Below are 13364 nucleotides of genomic sequence, written 5' to 3'. Positions count from 1 at the left end.
TGTTCTGATTTCCTGGTATTTTTTTGAGTTATACTGGTGTCATTCCTACATGAACATTTTAAATTTTTGGCTAAAGCTATGCTTTTATCACTTAGTCTTAAATCCACTGGCACTAGTTTCATGGGTATGTATTTGCAGAAATTGAGCAAGTGCCAGTGTTCAAACTACATCATTGTCTGCTGAGTGAAGTGGAAAAGCAACATGGATGAGACCTCTCAGAGTTAGTCACACACTTCAGACAGATAGGAAATTCCAGGAGTTGTAATAATTCACAAAAAATGTCTGACCTTTTCCTTTCATTAGGGAGGAACAAAAGCCATTGCAATTAATTATGCTAATTATCACAACTCGTTAGTGAAGCTGTTGCTCTGACATGTTTTTTCTTAAGCAGTGAACTGATCCTGCATGCAATGTACAAGCTCTAATAGTTTATTTCCTGTATCTCTGTGTCACCGGTAGAGAATTGATGTGCATTTTCACCCTTGCAGAGGAAAAGGTTTGCCTGACAGTCTTCTGTGCCCTGTGAAAGAGACACAGAACCTTTCCTTGTTTCTCCTGTTACAAGGAGAAACAAGGAAAATACAAGTGTGTTAAGTGTGGACAGCCTTGGTGAGTTGAGTAGGAATTTTGAGAGTATTAATTCAGAGTGCATGTGGGTAGTACAACCCACATAATAGATCCCCTGGAGAGATTTGTGTTTCTGTTACCATGTGTAAATTAGGCTAAGAACAAAACTATACACTGAATATTGTTTTTAGGGAGAATGGGGAAATACAGGTGAGCCGTAAGAATAGCTTGAAGGCTGTATGTTTAGTTGGCTTTCTGATATTTCAGCCTGACCCTAAAAAAAGCACCTAGTTGTTATGTGTTGGGTTTTGTGTTTAAGAGAACCCTGATTGCTTCTGCTTTGCTGCTTAGAGTTATAGGAATTTACTGCTCCTGTGGATGTACAAAATAGTGTACTGCTGAGGGATATTTTTCATTTTGTATAGGAAAAAGGAGAACATAATCCATGATTTTTAGGTGTGCAATGCCTCCAGTAGTTCAGCTTGGCAAGATAACAAAACCAGTGCAGAACATAAATGGCAATTAATGATTTTGAGAAAAAAAAATTATAAAATATCCAATTTGAATGCTGATGAATCAGTCTTTGTCTGTTTGTTTGTTTTTAAATGAAAGCTTTTCTCACCAAAAGGCAGTATTGCAGATCAGGCACTCATGTTTCAGGTCTGTCCTTTGATGATGTGAGTGTACTAAATGGCAGATGGGAATGTTGATGATTCACTGAATATATTTAGGTACATATGTAAACACTACCTCACCAGAAAACAGCTTACCAAGAGGGATATGGAACTTCAAATTTGTTTTCAGTGAAGCCCATTTTGAAGTACAAATAGAGTGAGCTCTTGCTGTGACAAGACAGATGGGAGAGCCCTCTGTGATGCTGCCTAATCACCTGAAATGTGCCTTTCTGCTTCTCTTGGGCTTTGTGCTTTCTGGGCACTGCCCTTACAGTTGTGGCTAATGACAGCATTTACAGGCTGTCCTGGTTTCGGACATCTCCTGCCAGGTCAGACACTGGTTACCTTATGTAGTTTTTCTGATTCATGAGTTCTCTCACGAATATCTGTCCACTTATCTTCTGCTGCCAGAGATGAAAATATCCTTTGGTATGAAAAACTGCTCTGGGAGTTTGACATTCTCCTCCTACTGTAAATCTTTGATTACTTTCAGCAGCTCCAAGGCAGCCCAAGGAGAAGTTGGCATCAACCACCTCAAATACTCTGCTATGCAATCTGAATAAATTTGAAAAATGCTACTTTTAATCTCTTGAGCTTTTACTTTCAGCTGTTTCTCTATAACCATGATAGCCATAAATCATGTTTAGCATAATCTCATTCCTCATTTTTATTTTTAGTACTTGACTCCAGGAAGTGTGGCTTAAAAAAATAAATTAAAAAAGAACCAAATGTTCAGTAAAATCTGTCCTTCCAAAAAAAAAAAAAAATAATCTGTCCTTCCAACGATATTGTTAGACAGCTCAATTAGCTTTGATGTGGCCTTCAAATGCCCAGTCTTGCTGGGCTGTGCCTGACATGTTCTGCTGTTCAAGGAGCAAAGGAACTGCAGCATAAGGAACTCAATAGAAGTTTTACAACCCAAGTGTCTTCCACTCAACCCTGTGAGTGGGCGATGGGCAGCACTTGTGTGACTTGCAAGCTGACAAAAGTTGATGGCAAATTAGCAATTTAAAAATGTATCACTGTAATTATCACCTGTCTTACTTCCTTTACTTTTCGGAAGAAAAAAGAAATCAACATCCTGTTTGTGCTCACAGAAATCATTACTGCTAATAAAGTTACTTATTCAGGAAAGTAGAGTTTTGAAATACTGAGATCACTAGGGATAAAAACGTAACTGATTTTGTCCTTAACATTCAAGGAAACACTGACCAGTTTCCAAAGAAGCTGTGGAGCCTGTGTTAGTCAGAGCAGTTTAGCTGTTTGAGCAGTGATTCATTTGTACTGGCTCTTCGTTCTAGTTGTAGTGTTGGTAATGAAAAACTGACAGCTGAAATTACAGGACAGAGGTGGAAAGGATTTTACCCAGCAAGAGAGGAGCAATCTACAGTTGTGCTGCCAGAGACATAATTTGTTCACCAGTGACTTTGGTTACTCAACAATAGACATGGATTCACAAGCCATTCACAGGAATTGAATTCCTAAACAGAGTGTGGGCAAAAGTTCCCTTCAACATAGGACAGCCCCCCTTAATGCTATAGTAGGGCTGACACAGGGGACAGAATCTCTGCCATAGTTCTCTATTGCACTTCTGTTAAAACGAGGTACATAATTCATGCTCAGCAAAGGCAGCTGAGACCATGACTCATTTGTGCCTCTCTAAAATATTAAAACTTCCAGACCGCTTCAATGACAAGCCTGGCAAGACCTGGTGCAGTAAAATATTTATCTGTCTTATCCAGGCAATGGCAAAAGAATTCAGTCACTGCAAAGAATGCTACTTGTGAGTGATGATGTCATTGTTTAAATTGGTTTTTTAATTACTTTGACTACCTAGGTGTAAAAGGGGCTGCAGTTGAGTGGGCATTCCACTTACTAAAGTATGTTGGAGATGCATACAAGTTTTCTATCTTTTCTTCAAGCCTTTAAAATATTTGTGTGTGTGTAAGCAACTGCTACTGTGAAGCAGGTGGAAGATAAGAGAAACGGTACAAATTTATACTTGTGTGGCAGCAAAGATTAGAAAGATGTATTCTAAAAGAGAATTTGAAAACCATCTTGAGGTATCTGAGTTTCGGGAGGAGAGGGGAAATGTTAACGGTGCATTTAATAAATGCACTTAAATAGCACATGAAACTACATGTGCTACATGAAACTCAGTAATGAAACTCTAGTGATTAAAGATGTTCTTGATGATCAGGTCTAATGTAACAATTGGTATTTCTGAATTGCTAAAACTAGAATCTCATCCATAAGCATTGTTTTTATTGACCTGGTAGCAATAGCTGGAATTTACATGCTCCTGTGCTTGTTTGTGTGTTACTTTTTTTTAATGCCTAATCTTACAGTATTTTATCACAGATTCCAAGTTTAATTTTTTTTTAATTGCATTTATATAGGCAGCTCTGTTGAAGTCTGTCTGAAGACAGCAGGTGTACTTAGGAGTGAACTTAGCCTGGAACTGAATGCATGCAAATGTCTCTATAGGTGAAACTGTAGACTGCACTGAAAAATCTGAGCACTCCAGCTCATGTTTCCCTGCATAATGAAGTCACTGACTAGTACGATCAGATTATATACACCATTGTCTTTGGAGTATACACAATACCTTGGTTCAGATTAACTGTTTTTAATCAGTAATTTGTACTGTTTATCTTGAACATTCATTTATATCCTTTCGTTGTTCGTTTGCATGCATTGTGATGACCTTTGCAGGATTTTTGTAACAGTTCAACTGACATTCAATGTGAACTAGATCAGCTGTTAGAGGCTTGGTAGGATCTCAGCAACACAGCTCACAGGGTGAAGAGCTTGGTGAACAAGGGTACAGAGTTTTTCCATGATACTCAACACTTTTCTATTGAAACAGATTATTTTGTAAGGATATTCCATTTGTCCTCTGTTTTTAAAGATGGTGATCAGAGATAGCGTGTGATTTTGGCAGCTGCTGATCTCTGAGCTACAGGATTGCAAGACACCAGTTGCAAGTCAATAATTTTATCATCAAGTCAAGTAGTGGTGTTTTCTAAAGCCTCTGGCAAATTCTGGTGAAGAATGACTGCTTCTGGGTGTGTTGGTTACAGTAGTAATTTGCAAATCCTCCTAACTTTCTGCAATGGGTTAGGCTTCTTCAGAGTGTATTATGTAGCACATTTGAGCAGTCTTATATAAACACTTGAGTAACTTTTTTCCTTGCAATCTATTGCCTTCATTCTGCAAATTCACAAGTGGATTCTACTCAGTTGTGTCTTCAGTGAGCTGCTAACTTGCACCTTTTCATCTGATGCCGAGAAAAGGGCTGAAAAAGAACTACCCCCAGACTTGTATCTCAGAGGTAGCAGGTATTTGTTTATTCAGCGCTGGGCACAAGGGGGATCGCTCCACCAAACTTGTGCAACCAGAGACAAAAACTTCACAGTTTATATACATTAAAGAACTCATACATATTCATTATTTCCAGGAATAGGTGGTCATTATTACAATTAGTTCTTGGAAATCATTATCATTATCTCCTCCTTCATCTCCTCCCACTTGGCATTAGTCCCACGGTCTCTGGTGGTCGTCCGGGGGTCGTCGGGAGGAAGGCCGATGGTCTTCATCAGTTTGACCTTTGAGTTTGGCACATATTGCTAGGTCATGAGTCCAGCTGCATCTAGTTTTTCTTCCTTGTTTTACGCTACCTAAGTTAAAATAATGCCCTAAGTTCTACCCTTTTCGTGCTGAATAAACAAAGACAATTCCTTATTAATCAACCTTTCTCTTCTTATTTATTCAGGTGCTCTCTACCTGACTATCCTCTATCCTACTCTTTGCTTTGACTATTCGATTCTTGTTATCACATCCGTCTCCTCAAGGCCCAATCCATAGCTTCTAACAGGTCATCCTGCACAACAATGTTCTTCCAAGTATACCTAGTGAATCTTTTTGTCATTCCCTCGGGTTATCTTTGCAAAAGCTGTGGTACTTATGAATTTATGTCAGAGAGCAGGAGGAGCAGAGGGAGCTAGAAGTACTGTGCGTGTATGTGGTGGGGAAACAGTACAGATCACCCTTGCTGCTTTACAGTGAGTGACAGACTTTGCCTGCCCAGGCTGTGTTAGGGCTGTTCTCTTCCTTGCTCACATTTCACTGGGAAAATTTAGTGGCCAGGAGCAAGTGTTAAGGGGGTTGACAGCATAATGAATGGCAGAGATTCCTCACCTGGAATGTGAACCTCTTTGCCATAGATTTGAGCACACTGTAATTTATGCTTGCTTGCAGTCCTAGACACTGCTACTAGGAGAGTGGAGGAGCCCAGGGAATGTTTTGGTGGACTCATCTAATGACTGGTGTTGCTTTGGTTTGGTTGTGGGGGTTTGTTTATTTTTAATGTGTGTCACATCCGTACGGGAGAGATGATCCATGTTTAAAGTATGTAACAACTCCTATAAAGCCTCTGCTTGGAGACAGAAGTTAGTACAATGAGAGTGTGTGCTGTAGGGAGTGGAATGTGCAATATAATTTACATACTCCAAATCACTGGCCTCCACCCCAACTTGAGACAGCAATAGCTGATGTGGATCTAGGTGTCAAGCCTCTGATTCTACTCCTCCCTGCCTTCAGGAAAAGAGTTTATTGCTGAGCATGGTAGATACTCCTGCAGATCCTCGTGTTTGAGACATTGCCCTGGCTAGGGTTGCTCCCTACTAGGTTGTCAACTAGTGATCTCGGGCATGAAAATAGTCTGGAATTAAAGTACCACCCCACAGTATGTCCTGTTTCTTCACCACTCAAGCTCCAGGATACTTATTAACAAGCTGTAGCAAGTCCAATGCCACTTGTTGTTCTATTTTTGTGTTCATCTATAGTAGTTTTGCTTTAGTAAGGGTCTAACTCCAGTCACCACTGAGTATTAACAGTGGAAAAGGGGATGTGAGGCTGGTTTCAGGAGGCAAGATTCCCTGGAATACACAAGTGCTGAGAAAAGAACGTTGAATGGTAGGTTAAATACTTAAGCCTACACTCTGCTGTATCTAGCTACTTTTCCAGGATATTACTTGTTTGATCCATACTTAGAGTTTGCCAATCAAGACACATTTTATGACAAGATAACATTTAACTTACTTTTTTCATTTACTTGCTCTGACTGGAACTTTCTGCTTCTCTGTAAATTTTTGGCCTAAAAGGTTTGAATTAATGTCTTCTCTTTAGACAGATTCTGCCATTTAAAAATGTTATCTAAAAGACATGCAATTAATTCTTGACCTCAATTAAGTCAGCAGAAAGTTCTCACAGCTTAGTCTGATAAGCAGTTATGGTTCTATGATACTGAATTTGCTGTGATGTATCATTTTATTCAGCATTAACACAAGGCACATCTTGTTTGATAATTTTTCAGAACCTCAACACATCAGCCTGTTTCCTCTTCTTCCTCCCTAAAATCTAATTATAGTGGCTTCCACTGCTGTCTGTCAGTCGTTAGAATTATTAGTGGAAGCAAGTGGAAAGACCTGAGTTATCCTGATAACCAGACTTTATTTATCAGTCTCAAGAGTGTATTTAATAACTTTTTTAAGCGTCAAAGCTGCAGAGAGATCTCCATCTGAATAATGTGGCGAGTGTCCTGGGCTAAGTATGCTGCAGGTCCTGTGTCCTGCTCAGACAGGCCATGAGACTAGGTTATGCTCTTCTGCTTCTTCCTGCTCTGGGCTCTTCAGGCTTCAGCTTCCATTTGAAACCTTGGGCTTGTAGAGAGCTGAGAAGTGAATGATAGGACCTTAGTGACATTTGCATTTGAGACAGCCTGAGGCACGAGGGATAAAACACTGGTGGGTTGATAAACTACAGCCTGGGCTATGTGTGATCAATAAGAGGGTGTATGTATCCACAGAAGCTCAACAAAACTGGGACTGCTAAGGGCAGCGTATTTATTTGGGGGAAAAGGGATAATAGTTTGGCAGATGTTTGAAAGGGGTTTTACTTTCCAATTGCATCCCTTCTGTTTAGTAAAGGAAGTTTCTGTTGTGTTTTTACATTCTTTAGTAATTGTTTTCACAATACGTAGTAGATTAAGAAATCTAAGCAAAAATGGCATAACAGTTATATCTGTCATTTTGAAACCTTAGTTTTGTTTCTTTCTGCCTTTTTGCTATGAGACTTAGGCTGAGCAAATCAAACCATGTAATCCCTTGTGGTCTGGCTGGATTCATCCATGCCATTAGGATTGCTTTTCTTAGCCACAGTTAACAATTGTGTAATGGATTTTATAACATTTTTATTAAGTTGAAATGCATCAATAGCACTAATGATAAACAATTGTGGTATTTTAGGAAGAACAATTTCCAGCACTTACTGCACATGCCAACCTATGGAGTTTTTGGGCAGCACTAGACTCTGTAGCATGAAAATATGGAGCATCTGTTGCTTACAAAGATGTTTGTGCCATGGTACAGACTTAAGGAAACTGGTCTTGGATGTCTGTGGTAAAAAGTATATAACAGCATTACCTTCATATCTAGATTAAAAATCCTCTTTGACTGATGATGACTATTGCTTAAGTCTGTGCTGTTGGCTAGTATAACTCAGAGTAGAGTGGCCTAGCAGGGATATGCTGAGGGGAGGGTGGGAAGGGGCTTTACTGTGGATGCAAATTGCATGACATGGCAGTTGTAATACAGCGTCTTCCCTTCCTCTCCCTCCGATGCACATGAACACTATCCCTGGCTTGGGATGGTAAACTTTGTATGATAACTACAACTAATATGTATCAAGATTTTCTGGAATTCAACTTTCTCCTACATCTATGGAGAAGAGAAGGCTTTGGAGTGACCTAATTGCAGCCTTTCCAGTACCTGAAGGGAGTTTGCAAGAAAGCCAGAGAGGGGCTTTTTACAAGGGTATGTAGTGACAGGACAAGGGACAATGGATTCAAAATGAAAGGGCAGGTTTAGATTAGGTATTAGGGAGAAATTCTTTGCTGTGAAGGTGGTGAGGCACTGGAACAGGTTCAGAGAAATAAATGGTGGATGTCCTATTGCAGCCTTTCCAGTACCTGAAGGGAGTTTGCAAGAAAGCCAGAGAGGGGCTTTTTACAAGGGTATGTAGTGACAGGACAAGGGACAATGGATTCAAAATGAAAGGGCAGGTTTAGATTAGGTATTAGGGAGAAATTCTTTGCTGTGAAGGTGGTGAGGCACTGGAACAGGTTCAGAGAAATAAATGGTGGATGTCCTTGGAAAGGAAATGTTCAAGGCCACTTGACCAACCTGGTCTAGTGGAAGGTGTCCCTGCCCTTGGCAGGGCAATTGGAACTGGATGATCTTTAAGGCCCCTTCCAACCCAAACTGTTCTGTGATTCTATGATCTTTGACTCTGGAGAGAGGGGGAGAAAAAAAGTAGGCTACCTTTAAATGCCTAACTGATAGTGTTATCTACCTTAATTAGTGATTACTCATTAACCAATGCCAACAGTGGCTGTAACTGAACTTTTCCCAAGGAAATGATTAATTGCCAATAACAGTGGACATGAGTATTCTACATTCATCAGAGAGACAGCAACAGTGTTTTTCAGCCATGAAACAAGCAGGTAGTGAGACTGCAGAGGATGTGGGTAGCTTAAATGCAAATTATGATGTGGCTTCTCCTTTTGGATTTCCAAGTGTTGCATTATTTCATCAGTCAGGTTCGGCTTGTGCAAAATCTGCATAACCAGCTTGCAACATGGATGTACTCATGACCTTATTTTGGTACCCAAGTTAAACATAATCTTGAGGAAGCTCAGCAAAACAGTTGCAAAGCTGCATATGGCACATCATGAGACAAGACGTTTGTGTGCTGTACTAAATTGGGAGAAGGAAGGCAACGAGTTTTTTTAATAGACCTCTGTCCTGATCAAATTTCAATGACAGTATTTATTTTACAATACCTTCTTTCTGGAAATGCACAGTGGACCTTGGAACAGAACTGATTAGTTTGTCCCCAGTTCTTCAGTCAGCTCAAATGGAGTGGATCTTTGCACTTTGCACAGTGCTATTTGAAGTCACTGGAATTCAGCACATGGACAGATAGACTCCCCCACAAAGTCAGCTGTTGTTACGTTGGACTCTTTACTTTCATTTTCAACTAAAAAAAAGACCACTTTCCTGAAACATCAATATTAATTTTAGCTTGTAATGATATAGAATTCAACAAAAATAAGAAGGATAAAGCAGTTTGAATACCTCTTTAATTTTATAGCAAGCTGTTCACTAGGCATTTGAGTATGAGAATCATCTTAATAACAGTGATAAGTATTTAGTTAGTTCTCTTGTATTTATGGTTTGATGTACAAACATTCACTTGATGTTAAGAGTTCACCAAGACCCAAATAGGTCAGTCTGGTAAATGTTGACTTGAAATGAACTTAAATGAGCTTGAAGAAAATAGCAGCTTCATCTGATGACTGACCATGCAACATATAATCTTTATGACCAGGACCATACAGTGTAAGTGCTCAGTTTGCCAGTACTGATGGAGAAAAATATGAAAGATCAATTCAGGGCAGTAAAGTCCCTGTTTTTTTCTGCATTCTCTTTCTTAAAAACTGGCTAATCATGAAACAGTGTGATAACTAGAAAATGTTATGAGTCCCATCTGCCTAAATAATGGTTGGCTTTATCTTTGTGTTTGTACCAAGCTTCCTTATGCAAGCTTTATGAGCTTATAAAAATCTTGAAAAGTGCAAGCTTGTATATAATCAGCATATCATTGCCTGAAGTAATATGATTCTGTAGATGTGATTGAAGTAAATCAATGTCACAGATAAAAGATTTCATAACCAGGCTAACACAGAGGTTAAAGATTAATTAAGTAGTTGGAGTAACTCTGGAGCTCCTTTCTTTCAAAAAAATCCCAACAAATGCCCCAAAACAAAACAAGCAAGCCCCACACAAATCAAAAGCAAACCCTCAGCTCAAACTGACCTTGGTAACAGTAGTGTCAGTGGGTGAAAAACACCCATGTAAGTGAGACGAGACCTCAGCTTTGTTGTGCTCTACCTAAGCTGCTCATTGATTGACACACACAGTATGGCAGAAGCACATTACGTACAGTAGCAAATTAAAGTGTTGCTGACCATCTGGTTGCACTGTGGTGTATCTGTTACCCGTCTTTAATAAGTGGTCTCTGTCAAAGTCTTCAGTTTAGCTTTAATGAGAAATTAAACACCTCAAAACACCTGAATTATTCAGTTCACTGTTAGAGGCGTTGGTATGGAAACTTTCTTGTGGTATGAAGTGGCATTGTAATAGCAGGAACAACAGTGTTTTTCCTGTTGGGAGATGTGTGTATTTGTTTACTGCAGCGCTGAGGCTCACATCAGAATGTGTATTTTGTTAACACAGATACAAAGTCACAAATTTGAGATTCAAAGCATTGTTCCTCTTCGGTTAATATGAGGTTCTTTCTTACCTCATACCCTTACAAAAATTGTAGCCAGAAAAGGGAATTTCAAGTTAACTTCTGTGTCTTTAAGGAGGTTGAAATAACTTTTGAGGGGGTTAGCTGTTGAAAACCTAACTTTTGAGAACTAACCTCTTTGGTTTTTTAAGATGATACTGATTTGGACAACTGTGAAATACAAGTCATCTTTCCATTTCTGCATATGAGCTACAGAACACATAGCTGCAACGAGGGGGTTTATATTCCGGAGCTACAGAACACATAGCTGCAACGAGAGGGTTTATACTCCTGATATGCTAGTCCAAAAACAACCCAAAAGATGATGTGTACATCTTATGTAAAACAGATTGGGATGGAAAATTCAAGAGTGGCATTGTGTGAAGGTTAACAAGCTCTGCCTAAGTGGGAAATTATGAAATTTGCATATAGCTGGTAGAAGAAAGGGAGAGATTATTACATCTGCCTCACCTTCTGCTAGTCTTGACTAACTGGCAAGTTGTTCAAATGCCATGTATTCTGGCTTTTGCCTTTCTTACAAATGGTGAAGGTTGTGAACAAACACGAGTGTGCTGTTCTTACCCAGCTCCAGACAGCCTTGATTTGGTCCTGTTACGCTTTAGAAAGAATAAGTACATTCAAATATTGACCTACTCAAATTGTTTTTGGAGATCAGGATAGTCTTCATTGAAGCATCACGTGGCTTGGTCCCCCTCTGTACCTTATACTTTTATATGTCTCTTTAGATTCTTTGTCGTAAAAGTAGTACAGATACTGGTTATCACACTGCTTTGGTGCCACAAAGGAAATAAATGTGTCCAAAATAGTTAAAAACAGATGCTTGACAAAGCATTAAACACAGAGTACTTCTGAATTTTAGAACATAATCTCCATCTGAAAAAGTTTACAAACTATCACTTTGTATGTGTCCATACCCAGTAAATCTATATTGACACTGCCTTGGACTCCACAAACAATTGGAAAACACATGATAAATAAGAATTAGCTATCAAATGAGACAAAAATACATTCTCATAGAGAGTGCCCAACTATGCTGGCCAATTAAATTGAGCAGCACTAATCCACCAGATGAGCTCAATCTGAAGTGCAGGGCAGGGAGAATGCAGTACACAGGTTCTTGAGATTTATAACTATATAAAGACCCATTTTGATACAGGACTTAATAGATGGAGTGATGGGACCGTAGCCAGACCCAGCATTAGATGTGAGTGGTCCCCAATGTCCTTGATGACATGCACACTGATTTTTGTGTATCTGTGTCTTCCATGTCATATGATGTTCTTGGCTATAGCCTGGCTTGCTCTGAGGACACCCTAGAAGCTGTGGGTCAAATTTTAATTCTTACTTTATGTTGGACAGAATTTCAAGCATTGCACTGGAGTTTCCTCACTGGAGCCAGTGTTTGTTGTTCTGTCTGTGTCTAACTGTATAAAATTCCCTAGAGCAAAATTGCAAATGCAATAATGCCTGGTTATAAAATGTTTATTTGGTCTCATTTAGGCTTACAAAAATTTTGGAATGAAATGCTAACTTAAAGACCTACATAGCAATCCAACTTGCATGATATTTAGTGATTCTCAATTAAAAAAACCAAACACAAAAACAACACACAAAACACATTTGGACTTAAAAAAGCACTAGTTCAATGCTGGGTTTATTTCCTCACAAAAAAATACTTTGTTTAGTCTCTCTTACACTAGCAGTAACTTTCTGGTTTATTTGATTATGTGTTTATATAGTTGGGTGTTTTGAAAATGAGGAAATATTTTTTTCCACCTTCTTCCAGGTTTAAAAATGGCTCTAAAATAACTCAAGGCCTTAACTTGGCATCCTGCAGTCTTAGAATGAACACGGTCTGAGATCTGATGTTAACTGAAGTTGGTAGAAGGGAGAAGAAAAGTTTGCATTTATTGTGAGCCTGAAATTTTTGATCACACTTGTGACAATTTCTCTAAGGCTTATAAGTTTTTTAATGTGAAAAAACAGCCTCTCACCCAAGAGTTTAAAATATTAGAGGAAATGGGCAAAAATGACAACTCTGTGTGCTAGAGCCATGGGAGCTGACAAGGCTGACTTGTCTGATTGATCTTGGTGAGGAGCACTGTATGTGGGATCTGGGGTGGGGAGCAAGGGAAAGGAGTGGGTCAGGGCTCAGATTCATTGTCAGGTCAGTTAAAGCCATTGTATGTAAATACAGGAATGTGACAAGTGTTAAAGTTAATGCTACAATTTGATTTCAGTTTCTCCTTCATGTTACCCTGAAGCAGCCTTAAAAGAATTAAAATGCAAACAAAAGCATCCTTGACCAAAAGGTCAAACAGTCTGATAACATTTACTTCCCGGAGAGAAGTGACAAAAGGAAGGTGCCCTGGGTTTCACATTATGTGTGTGAGAAATGCATTTGAGTCTTCAAAAGGAACTCGTGTATCTGAAAGAATACTGAAAATAGATCTTTTAAAAAGCATCATCTACGCTGGATGACTACGAGAAAGAACATGAGATGAGCTTGCCACTGAGGATCAAGGAACTTTGACAAGCATGTTTTCTCTGTTCCTCCTGAGGTGCAGCTGGTAGAGATAAGTGACTGATACTGTCCTTTAAATTTAAGAATTTCCTTGGAGAATGGAGGTGATTCTGTCTCTCAAACAGAGCACATAGTGGAAGCTCCTGTTAGGGAATATTTTGGAA

This window comes from Acanthisitta chloris, unplaced genomic scaffold, assembly GCF_000695815.1.
Source record: "Acanthisitta chloris isolate BGI_N310 unplaced genomic scaffold, ASM69581v1 scaffold21530, whole genome shotgun sequence".
Classification (NCBI taxonomy): Eukaryota; Metazoa; Chordata; class Aves; order Passeriformes; family Acanthisittidae; genus Acanthisitta; species Acanthisitta chloris.
This window is presented reverse-complemented; position numbering follows the sequence as displayed.